Source organism: Lucilia cuprina, chromosome 4, assembly GCF_022045245.1.
Source record: "Lucilia cuprina isolate Lc7/37 chromosome 4, ASM2204524v1, whole genome shotgun sequence".
NCBI classification, from domain to species: domain Eukaryota; kingdom Metazoa; phylum Arthropoda; class Insecta; order Diptera; family Calliphoridae; genus Lucilia; species Lucilia cuprina.
Genome location: NC_060952.1, coordinates 27217295 through 27237848, shown reverse-complemented (window position 1 = coordinate 27237848; position 20554 = coordinate 27217295). Strand labels below are relative to the sequence as shown.

General features: G+C 27.9%; 2 protein-coding genes across 10 annotated transcripts in view; one reads left to right on the top strand and one right to left on the bottom strand.

Moving 5' to 3' along the window:
- Positions 1–20554, bottom strand: part of LOC111690703 (glutamate receptor ionotropic, kainate 2) — a 105827-nt gene that overhangs the window by 45541 nt on the left and 39732 nt on the right. For 8 of the 9 annotated variants that reach the window (XR_006940548.1, XR_006940545.1, XR_006940544.1 and 5 more), the window contains exon 14: positions 9347–9442. The gene's annotated coding sequence lies outside the window, so the exon portion shown is untranslated. Of the gene's footprint in view, positions 1–9346; positions 9443–10345; positions 10454–20554 lie in introns of all 9 variants that reach the window. The other variant, XR_006940552.1, reaches the window with a different exon arrangement.
- The window catches only part of LOC111690583, an 82398-nt gene that overhangs the window by 56869 nt on the left and 4975 nt on the right, over positions 1–20554 (top strand). The window lies entirely within an intron of this gene.

Genomic DNA, 20554 nt, shown 5'->3' with positions numbered 1-20554 from the left:
TAGTCATATTTATTTTTTTGAAATTAATTATTTAAATTCTTTCCTAAAAATTTCATTTTTTAATTGAATTGATGTTTTAACTTGCAGTTAAATTAAAACAAATTCTATTTTAAGTATAAACAATTTGTTAATTTATATGTATGTATACGAGTATTCACGCCTTTAAAGTTTCCTATATTGTTTTACATTATTTAACTGTCACGTAGAAAGTCATCAACGATTGTTTCAACAAGACTTTTATTGTTATTTATTACAATTTTTGTTAAAAATTATTTGTGTTTGTATGACTGGGAATTCATTCAATTGGAAATTTCACTTTTTTCTCACCTTTTCAATGAATCTGTTTGTAACAAATAAACTAAATACTCCGACTGACATCTTTAGAGATAATTATAATTAATGGGTAGGTAAAAATAACAATTATTATTTTCAAATATAAGAAACTGAATTTATAAGAATAACTTTATTTAAATCTGCCTAGTATTACATCTAGTAGCCTACAATATTTTTTCTCTGCGTATAGTTTCAGTATAAAATTTTGAATAAATAACATCAATATGAGCCCTTCTTTCAGAAAATCACTTTATTGTCAACAAAATTTAAAATTTTATTTTTTTATTAAGACAAACAAGTAAGAGTGCTATATTCGGCTGTGCCGAATCTTATATACCCTTCACCATAGTGTATTTTAAACATATTAGTTTTATAAATTTTAAATTTTCCCGTCTACATTATTATTACAACAAAAGAAAAACAAAATGAACAACAACAACGCTAAACGAAATAAAAAAACAAAATTCACAAGGCATCTAAAACAACAGACATCTAAACACACGTAACGAAAAACACAGAAAAACAAAAACAAAATAAACAACGCAATAAAACCAACCGACTTCCAAATATACGAACAGAATTTACAAAAACAAAATACACAACTCAATGACGCCAACAACATCCAAACATAAAAAATACACAGCTGAATGAAACCAAATACATCTACACACGCACATGTACATCTTTATCCAATTCACAGTGTTGTTGTTGCTTTTTTAACAAATCATGAAAAAATGTGGTTTTTTGATGAAATTTTCAGAGGTTGTCTCGGATTTTTGCTCATATCTCCGTTATTTATAGACCGATTTTGCTGATTTTAAATAGCGATCTTCTCGAAAGCATGTCTAACTGAATTATTTAAGATTCGGATCTCGCCGATATCTGGGGACCTCTAAAAACTGATTTTAACAAACACACAGACAGACGGACATAGCTTAATCGACTCCGCTATCTATAAGGACTCGGAATATATATACTTTATAGGGTCGGATAATTATATTGTAGAAATTACAAACGGAATGACAAACTTATATATATTATATGAAGGGTATAAAAACTCAGGTCGGCAGAAAGTTTTACACTATTGAAGGTATGTACATACATATATGAATAGAGTTTTGGACAAATTCAACTTAATCGGAAAGATTTTTTTATGCCTAGAGCTTGACAGCATAAAGTTATTTACATCTAAGATAACTTTTTATACCCTACACCACTATAGTGGGGAGGGTATTATACGTTTGTGTTGATGTTTGCAACATACAAAAATATTGGTCCAATACCCACCTTAAAGTATACCGATCGATTCAGAATCATTTTCTGAGTCGATTAAGACATGTCCGTCCGTCTGTCTGGCTGGCTGTCCATGCAAACCTTGTGCGCAAGGTACAGGCCGCAATTTTCGAGATAATTTGATGAGCCTATTGAAATCGGTCCATTATTTCACCTAGCCCTTATACAACCGTACCTTCCGATTTGAACTTTTTATGCCATAATTACATCAAATATTCTGTTATCTCTCTAAAAATTGGCATAAATAAGTTTTACATAAGTATAAATGACACTGCAGATTTTAGTAAGGATCGGCCCTTATTTGACCCTAGCCCCCATACAAACCCCCCTTCAAAAAATGTCTTAAACGTCTAGAATTGACTTGTAACCATTTGTATCGCAATGAAACTCAACAAAACTAACTGTTATTTAAAAATATATTCTTTTCCCAAATTTACCGAGGATCGGCCCAATTTGACTTATATAAAGCCTCATTAAGAAATTTTAGTTTTTTATCAATAAATTGCTTAAATATTTTGCAATATTATCAATAAATTTTAAATATTTATTTAAAGGTCTAAATTTTCTTATAAAAGTTATAACTTTTAAGTTTTTGGGATAGTAAACTATATTTTATTATTATTATTTTTTTTAAAGGCTAGAAAAACTTTGAGGACAGTTTCATATAAAAATATTAATTTTTCAAAATGTTAACAAACGCTGACAAATTTTGATAAATGAGTTTCTCTTAAAACATGTTTTGTTTTTTTTTGCATTTAATTTTTGAATTTTTAATTTTGTTGTTGTATGTACATATGTATGAACATCATTAATTTAACACATTCCATATGGTTGGATAGGTTTGTTTAGTCACAGTAGTTGATTGAAACCCATAGTAGTCGTAATAGTTATAGTCATTGTAATCTGTTGTGTATTTAGAGGCAGTAATAAAAATAATTTATATTGAAGAGTGTCAAAGTGAATGACAGATTTTATAATAAACCACGACAAACACTGTCAAAAACAGTGAAAAATTAATATTATTTTTAATTAAAAAAGGAAAACACACAAATAACTAGAATAAATAAATATATGTACGTATAAAAAGAATAATTTTGTTTAAACTTTGCCATAGAAATCGTAATACAAATTTAATTTTTTTTTTTATGTTTCTTATTAATGACATTTCCAATATACATATATGTAAGTATATGTTTGTTTATACACAAAACCATATAAAAATCTTTTGTACATTAAGTTAAATCATACAAATGGAAAATTGCTCAATTATAAAAATATTTCCTTCGAAATAAAGAACATTTATTTATTTTTTTTAACACATTTCATATTGCAAAGAAAAGGGAAATTTTAAAATATAAAAACACGGAAATAATCAAATTGTATACAATTGTATTTCATTATTAACAAAAATTACACCCATTACCTCTTGAATTTCTTTTATTGCTTCATATCCTTAATATAATTATACACATGTTGTTCACATACATACATATACTCAGCTTCCTTGTTGTTGCTTATATTTATTTAAGGACATTTCTTAGAAATACATTTTAGCAAAATATTCTAGACGTTATGATGTTAACATTCGTACAATAATTGATAATCGATTTCTATGTATCAAGGTATTTTATACGATTTTAATGAAAATGACTAGACTATAGACTACATTATAGACTTAACTATAGACTAGACTATAGACTAGCTATAGACTAGACTATAGACTAGACTATAGACTAGACTATAGACTAGACTATAGACTAAACTATAGACTAGACTATAGACTAGACTATAGACTAGACTATTGACTAGACTATAGACTAGACTATTGACTAGACTATAGACTAGACTATTGACTAGACTATAGACTAGACTATAGACTAGACTATAGACTAGACTATAGACTAGACTATAGACTAGACTATAGACTAGACTATAGACTAGACTATAGACTAGACTATAGACTAGACTATAGACTAGACTATAGACTAGACTATAGACTATACTATAGACCTGACTATAGACTATACTATAGACTATACTATAGACTAGACTATAGACTAGACTATAGACTAGACTATAGACTAGACTATAGACTAGACTATAGACTAGACTATAGACTAGACTATAGACTAGACTATAGACTAGACTATAGACTAGACTATAGACTAGACTATAGACTAGACTATAGACTAGACTATAGACTAGACTATAGACTAGACTATAGACTAGACTATAGACTAGACTATAGACTAGACTATAGACTAGACTATAGACTAGACTATAGACTAGACTATAGACTAGACTATAGACTAGACTATAGACTAGACTATAGACTAGACTATAGACTAGACTATAGACTAGACTATAGACTAGACTATAGACTAGACTATAGACTAGACTATAGACTAGACTATAGACTAGACTATAGACTAGACTATAGACTAGACTATAGACTAGACTATAGACTAGACTATAGACTAGACTATAGACTAGACTATAGACTAGACTATAGACTAGACTATAGACTAGACTATAGACTAGACTATAGACTAGACTATAGACTAGACTATAGACTAGACTATAGACTAGACTATAGACTAGACTATAGACTAGACTATAGACTAGACTATAGACTAGACTATAGACTAGACTATAGACTAGACTATAGACTAGACTATAGACTAGACTATAGACTAGACTATAGACTAGACTATAGACTAGACTATAGAATAGACTATAGACTAGACTATAGACTAGACTGTAGACTAGACTATAGACTAGACTATAGACTAGACTATAGACTATACTATAGACTAGACTATAGACTAGACTATAGACTAGACTATAGACTAGACTATAGACTTCTATAAATACAATATGTGTTAAAACCTCTGTTGAGAAACCCTTGAAATTAACTATAATGTTTAAAAATAACTTTGTTTTAAAAACAGAATTTTAAGTTCTCTGATGGGGCATCAAATGAATGGAACTAAAAAAACAAAATTTTACCGCACCCACAAAAAATTGTTTAAATAATTTTTTCTTTAAAATATTTAAAGAGAAACCATATATCATAATTAAATTTAACAATCTTTCTTGCAACTGTTGAGCATAGGACCTTGTAAATAAATAAATATCATATAACTTTTTCTATTCTTTTTTTGTTCACAAGTCTCTAACATGTGTTAACAGTAGCTATAAAAATGAACATTATTAATATTCATAAAATCAAAATTAATTAATGTTGAAAGTAAAAATAAATAACGTCACTTCACAAAAACCAGAGTACAATTTATCTCGTTTAATTAATGTTTGAAAACAGCGTTATAAATTTAATAATTTTATAATGGTAATAAATACAAGAACAAAAATTATAAACTTGTTTTGACTTGTTAATACAATAATTAAACATAATATGAGAATGTGTTTCAAAAAGTAGAAAAAATTTGAAATGAAACAGAACTTTATTTTTTTTAAATCAAATACTTAGAAGAAAAATTTATCAACAGCAAGGCAATAATACGACTAGAAAACAATCACAAAAGCATTTTAATTAAATTTTTTTTAGCAAAAAGACTAGACATTAAAATGTTAATATACCACACCACCCAATTTGCAATATTTAACCCTTAAAAGATCATAAAAGCAAAAACTTACTACAATGATTACTGTATACTACCCCCTGTATTTCTAAGATGTAAATTATTTGGGCTTTCAGTTCCTATCAATTATAAAAATAACTTCATATATTTAGATACAATCCTCTAAAATCCCCCCACTGTTCAGAAATGGGTTAATAAAATTATGTTGTTTAACTATTAAATAATACTGATATTGAAGACAATAAAAACGTATGTGAGAAAAAAAATTTAACAAAATACTACAAATGTAGGAAGAGAAGTTATGTATAGATACATATGTATTTAATGTATAATATATTTATAATGTACAGAAAAAAATGAATAAAATATATAAATATTTTATATATGTCTGTACATACATACATTCATATATTTATATTTGTCTTCATAAAAATTGTCTGTGTTTGACTGAAAACACCCAAAAATGATGACGAATTCTTTTTGCGCTGACTGTGTTATTTTTTTTTTCTTCAACGTTTTTTTATTATTATATTGGAAGACTCTTTCGCACATACTGCCAGACATGTGCCAAATTCACTTTGTCGAAAGAAAATATAAACGAAATAACAATTAATGAAAATCATGAAAAGAAAACGAAATAATAACAGTGGTCAGGTTACAGATTGTAATTGAAATTTTTTGTGACAATTTCCATTAAATCGATTGTTTAAGGAAATGATTCTAAAAATGGAATATATTTTTTTTAATTCATAAATATTTTATAAATCAGAGAATTTTTTAAACGTTTTTAAGAATTTTGGCATCGATTTGTTAGAGCATATTTTTGCATATTTTACCCATAAAAGCATAATTTTGCATGATTTAACTTTTTTAGCATATTTAAGGCATATTTTCGAGTTTTTAGAGCATATTTTACTCTTTTAGTGAATATTTTGATGTTTTCGTTTTTGTACATTTTCAAAACTTTATTTAAAAAAAATAAAATTTATTTTTTTTTTTATTTTTAATTTTCAGCCTATTTTACAATTTTGAAAAAAAATCGTTTGTAGAACTTAAAAACTGCAAAAAATACATTACTCTCACGAAAACCAATGTTATAGTTTTTTGTTCAATAAAGCATTACATTTTTCAATCAGACATAAAACCTATTACTTTTGATTTCATGAGACCAATCCATTTTTATACTTTAAAAAACTAATTATTGGAATTTATGGCAAAACCGATTAAAATGTCAGTTTAGAAGCTATGAATACAATTGGTAGAAATGTGTCAAACTTTGTCGTTTGAAATATGTTTTTTGGGGTCCAAATGGTTTCATGTTATTTATTGGTTATCTGAACGTAAAACGGAATTCTATTAAACTAGTTCTTCAAACTGTGAGTGAATCAATTATAAAAAATCTTGTACGGCATATTTAAAGCGTTTAAAACACTTTTTTTAGATCATGTTTTCGGTTTCCCTGCTAATTACTAACTAACCAAATTCTTTTTTAGAATTTTCTATAGAATACAGTTTCAAAAAAATTTTATAAAATATCAAAAATATCGAACATTTTTTATAAAATTTTAAATTTCCTGCAAATTTTCTTTAGACATAGAAAATTTTACACAACTTTTCTTTTAATTAATTTTTTAAAACATTTATTTTATAATTTTTTTCATATTTTTACCTTTGTCCCACTGTCTGCGACCAAAACATATGGACAAAAAAGTTTGCAATAAATTTAATAAAACTTAACACACTTAAAATTATATGAAAATATTCTTAATTTAAAATACAACCAAACTAACAATTCACTTGATTTAAATGGAAAATATAAATTATTTTAATTAAGACAAACAAAAAAAGGTTTGTTTGAAAAAAAAAACTTATGAAATCTTAATTCAAAGGTCAAAAAAATTTGGGAGAAACTATATATTAATGATTGACAAATTCGATGAATTTAGAAAAGGATAAAAAGGCATTAGGGATATAAAACCATATTGAATAATCATTTCTTTAAATATAATTTTTTCTTTATTTTCTTTTTTTGTCATCAGTTTACGAAAGAGAATGTGTAGCAAAAATAAAAGAATTTCCTAGAATTAGGGTCAATAAGTATTTACGTTCTTAAAGAAAAAACTAAAAGTGCAACTAAGACGTAGTGCTCCACACATTGATATTAATATTATAATTAAGAAGAGGCAATCTTTAAAAAGTGATATACATATACGCAAATTTATTTCAGAATGAACTTATTATCATTATATGTTTTTCGTAAGTCTTAAGAAGGGGAATTTTCTTGAGGTAGTTTTGAAGGGGATATTTCTTGATGATTTTATTGCATTATTTAATATCAGTGAGACATCGTGGGAAAATCAGACATGATTAAAATGTGATGTCACGTTCAAAACCACCGCATCTATCAATTGTAATTAAAAAAAATTAATGCTCAATTACAAGTAATTGTAATTGACTTTTTAATTAATTTTTTTTGGTGTCTAATAGTTTAAAAATTAAAAACTTTGAGATTATTGACTATAGTCACAAAAATTTTTATTTTAATGTTCGATTTTATGACCAACGATCAACTTCCATTAAGAGCATAATTCCGAGAAAAATTTAGTATGAAAGAAAGACTTTAGAATGTATTTTATAACACTATAAAATCTAAAGAAATGTCCGTCCATCCTTATATGCATTCGAAAGTTCTTCAGTGTAACTTTTAATTGAATAAGTTTTATATGAACCCGAATTGATTTACAAAATTTAATCTCCATATATGACACATTTAACAAAATGTGTTTGAGATCAATAAAGCACTAAAGTAATGTTTTAAAAAGCAAACTGTTAAACTGAAATTTACATGAAAATGTATGTATATACACGAACTAAAAGTAAAAACTACAGATAGCCATAGTAAATCCCATGACTAAAACATACACAAGTTTTCTTAAAAAAATCAATACTCCATTGAATACAAGGTACTTCAAAAAAGTAATTAATTTTACAACTTCAAAAAATTCAAATTTACAAAGATTTATATTCGGCAATATAGTATCTTATGTACCCAACACATGTGTCATATAAAAATTGACCTTTTAAGCAGCCAAGGATTAATTTTCGATTAAACTCTAGTTAACTTTAGAAAGTGATCAATATCTTATATTGATCGGTCTGCCCTGGACATTCAAGTATCTTTCTGAAAAGGACAACAAAGTGTTTATAATTTTTCATTAACATCCGTTGTCAAATTATATACATATACGACAACACTTGTTGTCGAAAACTACGGATTGTTTTTCAATAGTGAGCTTTGACGAGGAATGTGTGCTGTCGTACGTTTGTATTTACTTTAACAACGGATGTTAATGAAAAATTATAAACACTTTGGTGTCAATTTGTAACTAGACTTGTATATTGCTTTTTTCCCTTTGTGTGCCACTTTCTATCGAGATACAAACTCTCTTCAAAAGGTTGTGTTGTATAAGGGCTAGGTGAAATAATGGACTGATTTTAACTATTTTCCTTAGACCAAAAAGCATATATGTAAAATTTTATCAATTAAATATATCTTGAAATTTGAGATCTGTGCCTTGCGAACAAGCTTTACATAGACAGCCAGCCAGATGGACGGACTTACACTCAGAAAATTATTCTATGTCGATTGTGGATATGTGGGTGCGTAGAGGATGAATTCGGAGACCAGTACCTTGCGCACAAACAAGGTTCAGAGGGTTCTGTTGTATGAGGGCTAGGTGAAATAATGGACTGATTTTAACCATTTTTAGTAGGCTTCGTCCTTAGACCAAAAAGCGTATATGCATTTTTTTTTAAAATCTTGAAAATTAAGACCTGTATCTAGCGCACAAGCTGAAGAAAGCCAGCCAGACGGACGGATTTACACTCAGAAAATGATTCTAGGTCGGCTTGTGGGTATGTGCCTGGTGGACAGACGGACTTACATTCAGAAAATAATACTAGTTGGAATGATACACTTGTGGGTTTTCTTTAAGTTACAAACTTCAGCACAAACTCCACTTAAGTGGTGTAGGGTATAAAAAGGTACTTGAAAATGCATTTTAAAATGTTCAAACATATTTCTTTTTTTTTAATTATATAAACTACTTCTTGCTTACCTTCAAAACTTGTGTAGAGTTGAAATGTGTGTGATTTTGAAGAAATATTAAAATTAAAATTGTTTATTTATAGTATAAAGCACGTTTAACAAATTTCTGTAAATAAGATAAACAAAACAAATTTATTTAATTTTATTTTCAAAATTAATTATTTTTATAATTAAGTTTTCTAAATAACGGATTTTTATCAATTTTGGTAATTTAATATTTATAAAAATAAATAAATATGTAGGTAGGTAGGTATGTGAAAATTGTTAGAACTACACTGGCACACAGCATTAACACGTAAATAGATATTGTAATTAATTAATTAATTAATAATTCATTCTCACTGAATTGAATAACATTTTTTGTGAACTTATTTTTTTGTATCTTTTATTTTAATGGCAATATACAATTAATTAATCTTTTCGTATTTTTTTTTTTTTGTTTACCCACACACACGCTATAAATGATAAACTCTCAGACCCATAGAAATTGGGGATAAAAAAAACACTTCCAAAATGTTGTCGACTAAAAAACGCGCGCGATTTCTACTCACAGACACTTTAGATATTGACTTTAAAGATTATAAAATCGTACTGACTTGATGTTCAACAAATTGCAAATGTTTAAACGTTAAATTTCTCATAAAAAAATTATATATAATGCTGTTGTTGTTGTCTTTTTTGCCATAGTCTTTTGAAAACACAATGAAAGCGTTGGACGTTTAAAATAGTATTTAATGTAATTAAAGTTATTGTATGGAAGTACCTATGTGTAATTAAAAATATCTGTTAGTATTTTAGGTAATCATTTAAAAAGTCCATACTTTTTAAAATTATTTTAAATTTATTATTTAATTAGTTTTTTAATTTATATTATTTTTTTTTTGTATTATTTTACGCTAAACGTTTTTATTGTATTCCAATGCTCTTTTTTAACCCTACACAACAAAACAACCAAAACATAATTCATGTTTGATCATATTAATTTAATACACAATTGAAATACACTCACCAATCTCTTTTGTTCTCTCATATACTTCTTCTCTTTGCTTTTATTTTGTTTACCATATTCTGGTGTCATCTTCAAAAGTATTGCCAGATTATTGAATTTAAGTAATTACTTAAGGTGAGAGAGCGTTTAAATTAAAATGATAAATAATTATTCTTCTTTTTTTCTCAATGAATCATTAACAAAGAAAACAACAATATACCCACTGTACAAATATGTAAATATGTATGTATGCAAATTAATTTGTAGTATCTTTTGTTGTGTATTATTTATTTTATATTTTATAATTTTTATTTTTTTTTTTTTTTGGTTTCATCTGAATTGAGTCAAGCCTTTTTATTTACATTGCCAATAGCGTCATTTTAAGTTTATTATTTTTTTTTTAGAAAAATATCGCGACTTTTTTTAAGTACCCAAAGTACAAAGTTTATAGAAATTCCCATATTGCAGTATAGATTATGACGTAGTCGTGTTTTTGTTTATGCATTTCAAATCTAAACAAATTTTAGTTTATGAATTTTATACAGAGTAATGATTTAGTAAAGTGTAAACATTTTTACTCTCACTGCAAATATTATTTAAAAAGTATTTTTAATTTGTTGCAATGAAAAATATTAAAAAGAATTATATTATTTTGAAACAGGTGTTTTTTGGTGCCGATAAAAACTCATACACATATTTTCGATAAAATCATGTTCGAAACGTGTTCTCCCTAGGAGAGTAAAGTTCCTCTATCTATATGTATAAATTAAAAAGGATTACATAAAAACAGCCTAATAAATTGTTAAGCTGAACGTTCTACGCTTTCTCGCATCTATGCATCTTTAAAAAGAAGTATAATTAATGTATTTGTATGATGAAAGTTACAAGCACATAAGCGTAGAATGCCTTGACGCTTATAATGCTTAAAGTAGATCTACTTTCTACTTTTATAAACGTCACAAGCGGCGCACGAACATGTCAGCTGATTTTGACATATTATATTCTTTATTTAATGCGTATTTATCAATTTGAATAAAATAAAATCAGTATAATGAAGAAAAAATAAATAAAATCTATAGAAAAAAGCAAATTTTTTTAAAAATAAAACGAAAAAATTACGCATAAAAAGCGTGACATATAACTTGAAGCGCAGAACGCGAAGTAGGTATGAAAAGAAATGCTTTGACACGAAGACGCGTAGTGTGGACTTCCGGCTTTAGGAATAAATGGTGCTGTCTAGAGACTAGAAACAAACACATTTATACGTATGTATACCATACACTACTAAAGTGGGGAGCGTATTATGCGTTTGTGCTTGGGTCCTTTCGAACCAAGAATGATTTATAGGAAATTGTTGAAATCGGTCTATTATTTCACCTACACAGGAGGAAAAATAACTTTTTAAAATAAACACGCCTAGTGCCGAATTGTCACCATAGTTTTTATATATTTTCAATAACATACGTTGTCAAAGTATATACATACGTACGAAAGTACTAGGTATGTTGTCAGAATTGCAACAATTCGTTGAAATCTAATTAGTTGTCTAAATGTTAACAAACGTGGTAAGCTCACTATTAACAACAGATTATAACAATATCGGTTTCATTTTACCGCTTTTTCCCTCTGTATAGCCCCCATACAACCGTTACTCCTATAAGGTCTTTTCAGATTTTAATTATATTAAATGTTTTAGTATGTCAGCAAAAAATGACAAAATAAGTTTTATGGTTTTATGATTGGGCCTCATTTGGGCCTTTGTTTTAGCCCCCGTGTAAACCGCTTATTAGATGATATTCTACGTTAATAACTTTGATGAAGACGTAAAAAATGCAAAAAGGATAGACTCATATTTAACGTTACCCACATATGAGTCCTCTAGTAGAAAATCCACCTTTTTTTTGTTAACAAGGAGTAAAATTATTCCGAAATTGAGATACAAATATAAAGAATGGTCGACGAGCGTATGAAATTACGCCTCTTCATTGAAATATTAAAAGCTGTGGCATCTCTATAGCTTTAAAAGTTGACAGTTTTAAGACAATAAACCTTTTTATACCCACCATTAAAAAAGATGGGGGTATATTGATTTTGTCCTTCCGTTTGTAACACATCGGAAGGATCCAGACCGACAGACAGACAGACTGACGGTCATATTTGTCCGTCAGTCTGTCTGTCGGTTTAATGGAAAAGAAAAAGCTAGAGTTGAAATTTAACACAAATATTCCCTATAGGTAAGGTTTGTTTGGTATTGAAATGTGGACCACCCCGGTACATAATTGGTCCTACCCCATATAAGACCTCCTTCAGAAATTAACTTTAACGTATTTTACTGCCTTAAAAATGCGAGTATAGCTATGATATTCGATACACAGAAGTAAGTAAGTTTATTACAAGCCAAAATCTCATAGTAATATCAACCTAATGTTTATAGAAGAGCATTCCATTTACTGCAAACGAATTGATGGTGTGTATATAAGATTCAGCATAGGCGAATATAAAACACGAGAAATGGAAGAGATAATTTAAGTGAAATATTTTAAGAAATTTAAAAAATTGACAGTATCATTTATACTTAAGTATATTGTAGGGGTATTCTTGAGACAAAAAAAGTTTATTTGCTTAATTTTATTAAATTATCTTGAAAAATTCGACCTATATCGTACACACAATGTCTATTATTAGACATAGAAGTTAATTCAGAAAGTGATTCGGAGCCGATTGCTATACTTAAAAATGCGGTATATTTTTGTGAGTTACAAACATGTGTTCATCTCCAGTATAGTAGCGTAATTAGTGTCGAATTGTTTACTTTCTTTAGTTATTAAATTTTGTAAATTGCGTTTTAGTTTTACAACACAATTCTTGTTTTTTGGCACATAAAATCAGGGTTGATTTTTTGCTTATATTAAAATTTAGTAATTTTCTTACTTGACACAAAATTTTCTTCAAAACGGTGACTATGGGAAAAATCTTTTAAATTTAAAATGGATTTCCTCTATATAAAGATTTGCACAAGCAACATTTTTCACACACATTTTTTTTGTTATAAAGGGTTTATAAAACAAAATTTTCATACAAAATCTAATTAATAAACCATTTATAAGATAAAAGCGTGTTTGTGAATACGGCGGTAAATATTTGTCAGCCTTTCATTACGCGTCGTAATAAAAAAATATATAAGAAAATACATTTTTATTGGCTACCTATGTATGATCTTTGGTATACAATATATTGCACTGAGATCAAGATTTTCAATTGCAAGTAGTATACCAAGGACCTTTTGAAAATTTCTTCTTAAAAATTGATTCACGGGACACCCTAATAAGCATGATCAACCAAGAACACATATGATTTAAAAGCAATTTGTATATATATACTTCCAAAAATAATTAAATTTTAAATTAAAATCTAATCAAAAACAAATATGATTTAATTAGTACAATTAAGTGGAAATACAATTTTAATTATAACCTAAGGGCTATTTGAAAGCTACCATTTTAATAAGAAACCATAGTTGATAGTTATGTATTTTATTAAAACAAATAACCAATAAAACCCTTATTACGATAGGATACTTGAAATTCCCATTGTAAAGTTTATTTACTATTCTCAATTACATTTAATTTTCTACATATCCCAGATGGTTTGTTCCACTTAATTAATTTATTTATAAACATTTATTCAATTCAAGATTTTAAAAGAACAATTGAAACAATTGTAAACGATTAAAGAATTAATTATCAACAAGAAAAAAAAAAGAAAACAGAAATGTTCAAAGTACAATATTCCTAAGTCTGTGGGGTTTCCCACAGCATCATTCCAAACTAAAACAATAAAGTATCAAATATTTCATCTTCATGCATTTTTTTATATGTAAAAAATGTAGCCGCAATTTAAAATTAAATTATATGCAAAAAATTATCTTTAATTTTTCCATAGAAATTGACTGAAAAACAAGTATGAGTGCTATATTCGGCTGTGCCGAATCTTATATACCCTTCACCATAGTGTATTTTAAACATAATTGATCTTACAGTCTAGTTAATAAAAACATTAAAAAAATTTGAGTCGATTTAAGCCGGATGTTTCGGCGGCGGCTCAAGCAACTAAATACAGTTCGGCGACGGCTAAGCTCCGACTCAAAGCCGGTCGACTTTGATCTCTGATTCATTGCTGGTAAACATTCAAGGTATATTAATTTTATAAGGTAGAGTCATCGGCGAATTCAGAATACCGAGCGAATTGGTTATATTTTTTTTATATGTAGTTTGACATTGAGCCTGCACTTGAAGGCGAATTGGCTCTCAGGGAAAAATGTCAAAAACAGCTGACAAATAAATCAAAGCGAATTTTTGTTAAACAAAAAATGTTTATAAATTTGAATCAGTTTGTAATTTAATTTGATGTTTTTAAAAATAAAACTAATTTCGTGTAGTATTATTATTGGTTTTAAAACTTAAACGAATTTAACAGCATAAATTTTGTCTTTAATCACAAATTTGACATTAACAAAATGAAAACAAAGTTTGACATTTACAAAATGTAAACAAAGTTTGACATTAATTCTACACCACGGCGAAAAATGAGCATAGTAGCAAAAAACGATCAGCTGTTCTGATAACACTACCTTATAATTAATATATCTTGGTAAACATTGAAGAGACGTAGATTTTGTTTATCGTAAAAAAAATTGTTTTAAAATGCACTTGGAAAAAATTTGTGTTAGTTTTAAATTTCAAACTTACATTATTTTTATTTTTTTATTTATTTATTTATTTCAACAGATTACAAGCCCATAAGCCTAATTAATCTAGAAAAATACATATGGCGAAGAATAATTCTTAATATATACGTATATTAAAGTTACATTTCTCATATTAAAAAATATATATGAACCTAAGAATACGAAAAATAATCCCCCCACTCTTTGCACAAACATTACAGTGAAAAAAATGAATTTTATGTTAAATATGTATCTTAGCATTTAAATGTAATAACACTTGATTTATAAATATTTCCTGGAGGTGTTCTTAAAATCAGCAATTGATTTACTGAAATTCCGCTCCTCATAAGGAATATATTGATTCCACAAACGCGCCACTCTTACCACGAATGATCTAGTCATATACAATGTTGAGTATCTAGGACAAATAATAGTGTTAGTCCTGGAAGATCTACCAAAATCAAATTTCTCTATAAGATAAGAAGGTTTTCCAAATTTCATAATCTTAAAAAATTGTGTTAACAGTCGTTGATTAATAAAACTTTGAAAATCTGAACCTAATACATCAATAACATGAGCTGAAACATGATCATTATAACCAATATTATAGATGAACCTAACAACACGGTTAAAACATATTCGTAATTTAATTAAATTTTGTTGAGATGTACCAGAATATACTTCGATCCCGTAAAGAAACAGAGGTAAACACAAAGATAACGCAACTCTTTTCCTAACATTAAATGGCAAAAACGATGCAAGGCAGTAGAGCTTTCTTAAAAGAAAAGAAATTCTAGATATTGTGCTGTTAATATGAAAATTGAAATCTAATTTAGTATCTAGGAAAATACCCAGTGACTTATGGTGAGATACAAATTCAATGGTCTCATTCATTACTAATATATTAGGTCGAATTGCATTATTGGAAAAGAACATAGCTTTTGATTTAGAAGAATTTAAACTCATATGATTTAATTTACACCAATTTACAATACGTTTAGGTCACTGTTTACATTAGATTCAAAATGCGTTACATCAATCCCCGAGTCATCTGCTAAAAGTTGAATATCATCTGCATACGTATAGCACCTACAAAACTTTATCTCGGTGTAAAGATCGTTCATGTACATTATGAAGAGAAGTGGACCTAAAATGGAGCCCTGTGGGATTCCCCTAAATATCTCTTGGATAGAAGATGTTAAACCTTTGGATGTAACATATTGATGTCTATTAGTGAGATATGAATAAACAAGTTTATAGGAAGAAGTATCAAATTCAAAATATCTTTGAAGTTTATGGCATAATAATTCATGACTTAAAGAGTCAAAAGCTTTGCTTAAATCAAGGATTATAAGTAGGGAACTGTACGATCTGTCTAAATTAGTCCTAATACTTTCAGTAATATCTAATATCAATCCAGTAGTGCTATAATTTTTCCTAAAAGCTGATTGAAAAGGATTTATCATATTTCTTGTATAGAGATGTTCTTCAATTTGTCTTCTTAACAAAACTTCCAGGACCTTTGAACTAGAATTTAATACACTAATAGGTCTATAATCAGAACAAGATCGTGGTGTTTTTACTTTAGGTATGGGTATTACCCTACCAATTTTCCACACATTTGGAAAAGTAGAAGAAGTTATAATATTATTTATTAAAAATGTAAAGTGGGTTGAAATATAAGGATATATAATTTTTAAGAATTTAATAGGTATTCCATCAGGTCCAGTTGAATTGCTTTTTATATATGTCATTGCATCAAACACTTCTGAAACATTGACATTTCTAAAGGTAAATCCTCCAATAGTATTTAGTGAAAAAATATTGTTATAAGGTTGATTAATGGGGGGAAGTATCGATTGTTGGTTAAACTCTTCGATATTAATAATATTTTCAGTATTATCATCACCCAATACACCTTCAAACCTTAACCTTTTCCAAAATTGTGATTGCGTACAATTTTCAAAATAACGTGTAGCATATATCCTTCGTGAACGCCTTATAACTGACTTTAATTTATTACGGTATTTACAGTAAATCTTACGATTCATAACTGAATTAGATTCACAATATGCTCTCCAGGCCAAATCTCTGTTTATTTTAGCTATTTTAACATCACTAGTTTCCATCCATTTATGATTTGAACAAGTGACAGATTTTTTAAGAGGAACACTTTCTTCGAAACAACTACCAACGATATTATTAAATATTTCCAATTGGGTGTCAACACTTTGGGTACTATAAAAGCCAGAGGAATTAAAATCATTAATAAGAGAATAACATCTATCTACGTTTAAAGCACTATAGTCCCTATACCAATGTTCCCGAACAGGTTTCTCACACTCCAGTTTGTAGCTTAACGAAATAACAGCATGGCCAGAATTTAATGGTGGAAACTGATATTGAGTTGTATGGCTGACCAAGTTGATATTAGACACAAAGAAATAGTCTATTAAAGTGGAAGTATTATGTATCTCATTAATATGGGTTGGAACACTGTTATGAACTACTGAGAGATTTAAACGGGAGCAAAAGTCTCTTACGATATTTGATTTTGTATATAAGTCAGTGTTAAAGTCTCCCATAATAATGCAGTTATCATACCTGCCAGATAAATCAGCAATTAAGTCTTCAGAACCAGTGAAATTACCATGTGGTAGGTAAATAATTCCAACTAAAAGTTTGTTGTTACTATTCAAAGAAATTTCAACAAATAATGTCTCAATATTCCCTTCATCCATATAGTCATCTATCACTCTATAATCTAATTTTTCTGAGACATAAAGACACACCCCACCGCCTCTCATCCAGATTTATTCGCATAAAAATTATTGTACAATAACTCACAATCTACTCTCATATAATTGAAAACGTTTTAAATACTTTTTTCTATTCATTAAAAAATATATTTGCAAAACAAAAGGGAAAATTATTTTATTTTAACAAAAAATGCAAATCATATTTTTTTGCTGTGTATTTTTTGTATGTTTGGATTCCAAACTCCAAAATACACAGCTGAATAAAACCAAATACATCTAAATACACACGTGTACATCTTTTTCTATATACAGTGTTTTTGTTGCTTTTTTAACAATTTTTTGATGAAATTTTCAGAGGTTGTCTCGGATTTTTGCTCATATCTCCGTTATTTACCGACCTATTTTGCTGATTTTAAATAGCGATCTTCTCGAAAGCATGTCTAATAGAATTATTGAAGATTCGGATCTCGCCGATATCTGGGGTCGTCTAAAAACTGATTTCAACAGACAGACAGACGGACATGGCTTAATCGACCCCGCGATCTATAAGGATCAAGAATATATATACTTTATAGGGTCGGAAAATTATATTATAGAAATTACAAACGGAATGACAAACTTATATATACCCTTCTCACGAAGGTGAAGGGTATAATAAGTTCTAGTGATACTGAGTAAGGAAAGTGAAATCATAGAAAATAATGCAATGTGTAAAATATAATACTTGGAGAAAATTATTTATAAAGTATTAAACTAAAATGTATATTGATAAATTATTATAAATAAAAACCCATCAATAAAACGATATTTAATTTATAAAGAAGATAAAAGTATGAGAAAAAAATTTATTTTTTTATAAAATACACAGAATTTGTATTTTATAAAAATGCAAAAAAATCTTTCAATTCAGCTGTGGGATTCCGTACTGGAATGTTTAGCGACATTTGGAATTTTTTTAATGAACAATTGAAGCATAGAGCTAAATAAGAGCTTATAAACCATTTGGGAAATTATAGAGGAGAGCATAAAAATATTATAAAACTTTTAAATTATATGTTTTTTATAGACTTTTTAAATATATTCTCAAATATCATTCATAGCCTCACTCTGAAAATGTTTAGTAAAACAAGTAATATTTCTATATTCGGTTGTGCCGAATCTTATATACCCTTCACCAAGTATGTTTAAAAAAAAAACAGTTTTTTATTTATTTTGTATCTTTGCACACATGTCACACATAACATACACAAACAAATATAAACTGTAGCAGAAAGAAATATTAACCGTTGTACTGTAATACCACCTTCAAACTGTATTACCACCCTCAAACAAATATGACCAGTATTACCAACATATTACTGCTTTATCTCCTTGTTCCTGTTATACCCTTTACCTTCGTAAGAACAGAACAGCATCCAAACATACAAAAAAAAATACACAGCTGAATAAAACCAAATACATCTCCATACGCACATGTACATCTTTATCCAATTCACAGTGTTGTTGTTGCTTTTTTAACAAAGCATGAAAAAAATGTCACTTTTTGATAAAATTTTCAGAGGTTGTCTCGGATTTTTGCTCATATCTCCGTTATTTATAGACCAATTTTGCTGATTTTAAATAGCGATATTCTCGAAAGCATGTCTAACTGAATTATTGAAGATTCGGATCTCGCCGATATCTGGGGACCTCTAAAAACAGATTTCAACATACAGACGGACAGACAGGCAGACAGACAGACGGACAGACAGACAGACATGGCTTAATCGACTCCGCTATCTATAAGGATCCAGAATATATATACTTTATAGGGTCGAAAAATTATATTATAGAAATTACAAACGCAATGACAAACTTATATATACCCTTCTCACGAAGGTGAAGGGTAAAAAAATTTAAGACACAACTTGAAATTTTGCAAAAATTCAGAAAAAAATGTTTTTTCATGAACTTATTATTAACTAAATTGTATAAAACTTGGACAGCATTAACATAAGAGACCACAGTACAATTTGCTTAAATTTCAAAGAAGTGCTTGATTATCCTTTCAAATTATTAACAGACAAAAAATACCTTTAATTATGGATATACGTCCTTTTTGATATGTATATTGAAATAAATTTTAAACAAATATATTTGATTGCGATCCAATGAAGGGTTTCATATAATTAAAGTGTATTTCTCCTATTCTTTAAATTTGATGCAATTACAATAACTATTTATACCAATTTTAACAAAAATTACTTGATAATTTCGATATTTTTATCTCAAATAAGCGATGCTATTAAAGCTAAATATTTTGGCGAAAATTTTGGATTTTTCAACGTATTTTCTTTTAGGATTAGATGTAATAGACCAGATGAAAAACACGATTTAAGCAAAGTGGTCTTTACGCCCTTATTCGCATTAATGCTTCTATTAATTGAACCTTATAAATAAAGGCATATCATTCAATTACATTTAAAATTAAATAATTAATAGATAAAATGGAAAATAATTAAATATTAATCAACAATAGAAACACACCCATTTCTTGATAGGGAAGGGAGAAAAATTATTCCAAAGTTTTAAAATTTCCACAAATTATGTACATAAATAATGATTTAATAAAAAGCAAGTGCAGTGCATTTCACAGAATTAAGATAGTTAGAAACTATAAATAAGAAAGCAAAAGAGAAAAGGAAAATTTCTACACAATGTCATATTATGAACCCCTTCCTCTGTTGTACCCCACTCGTATACATC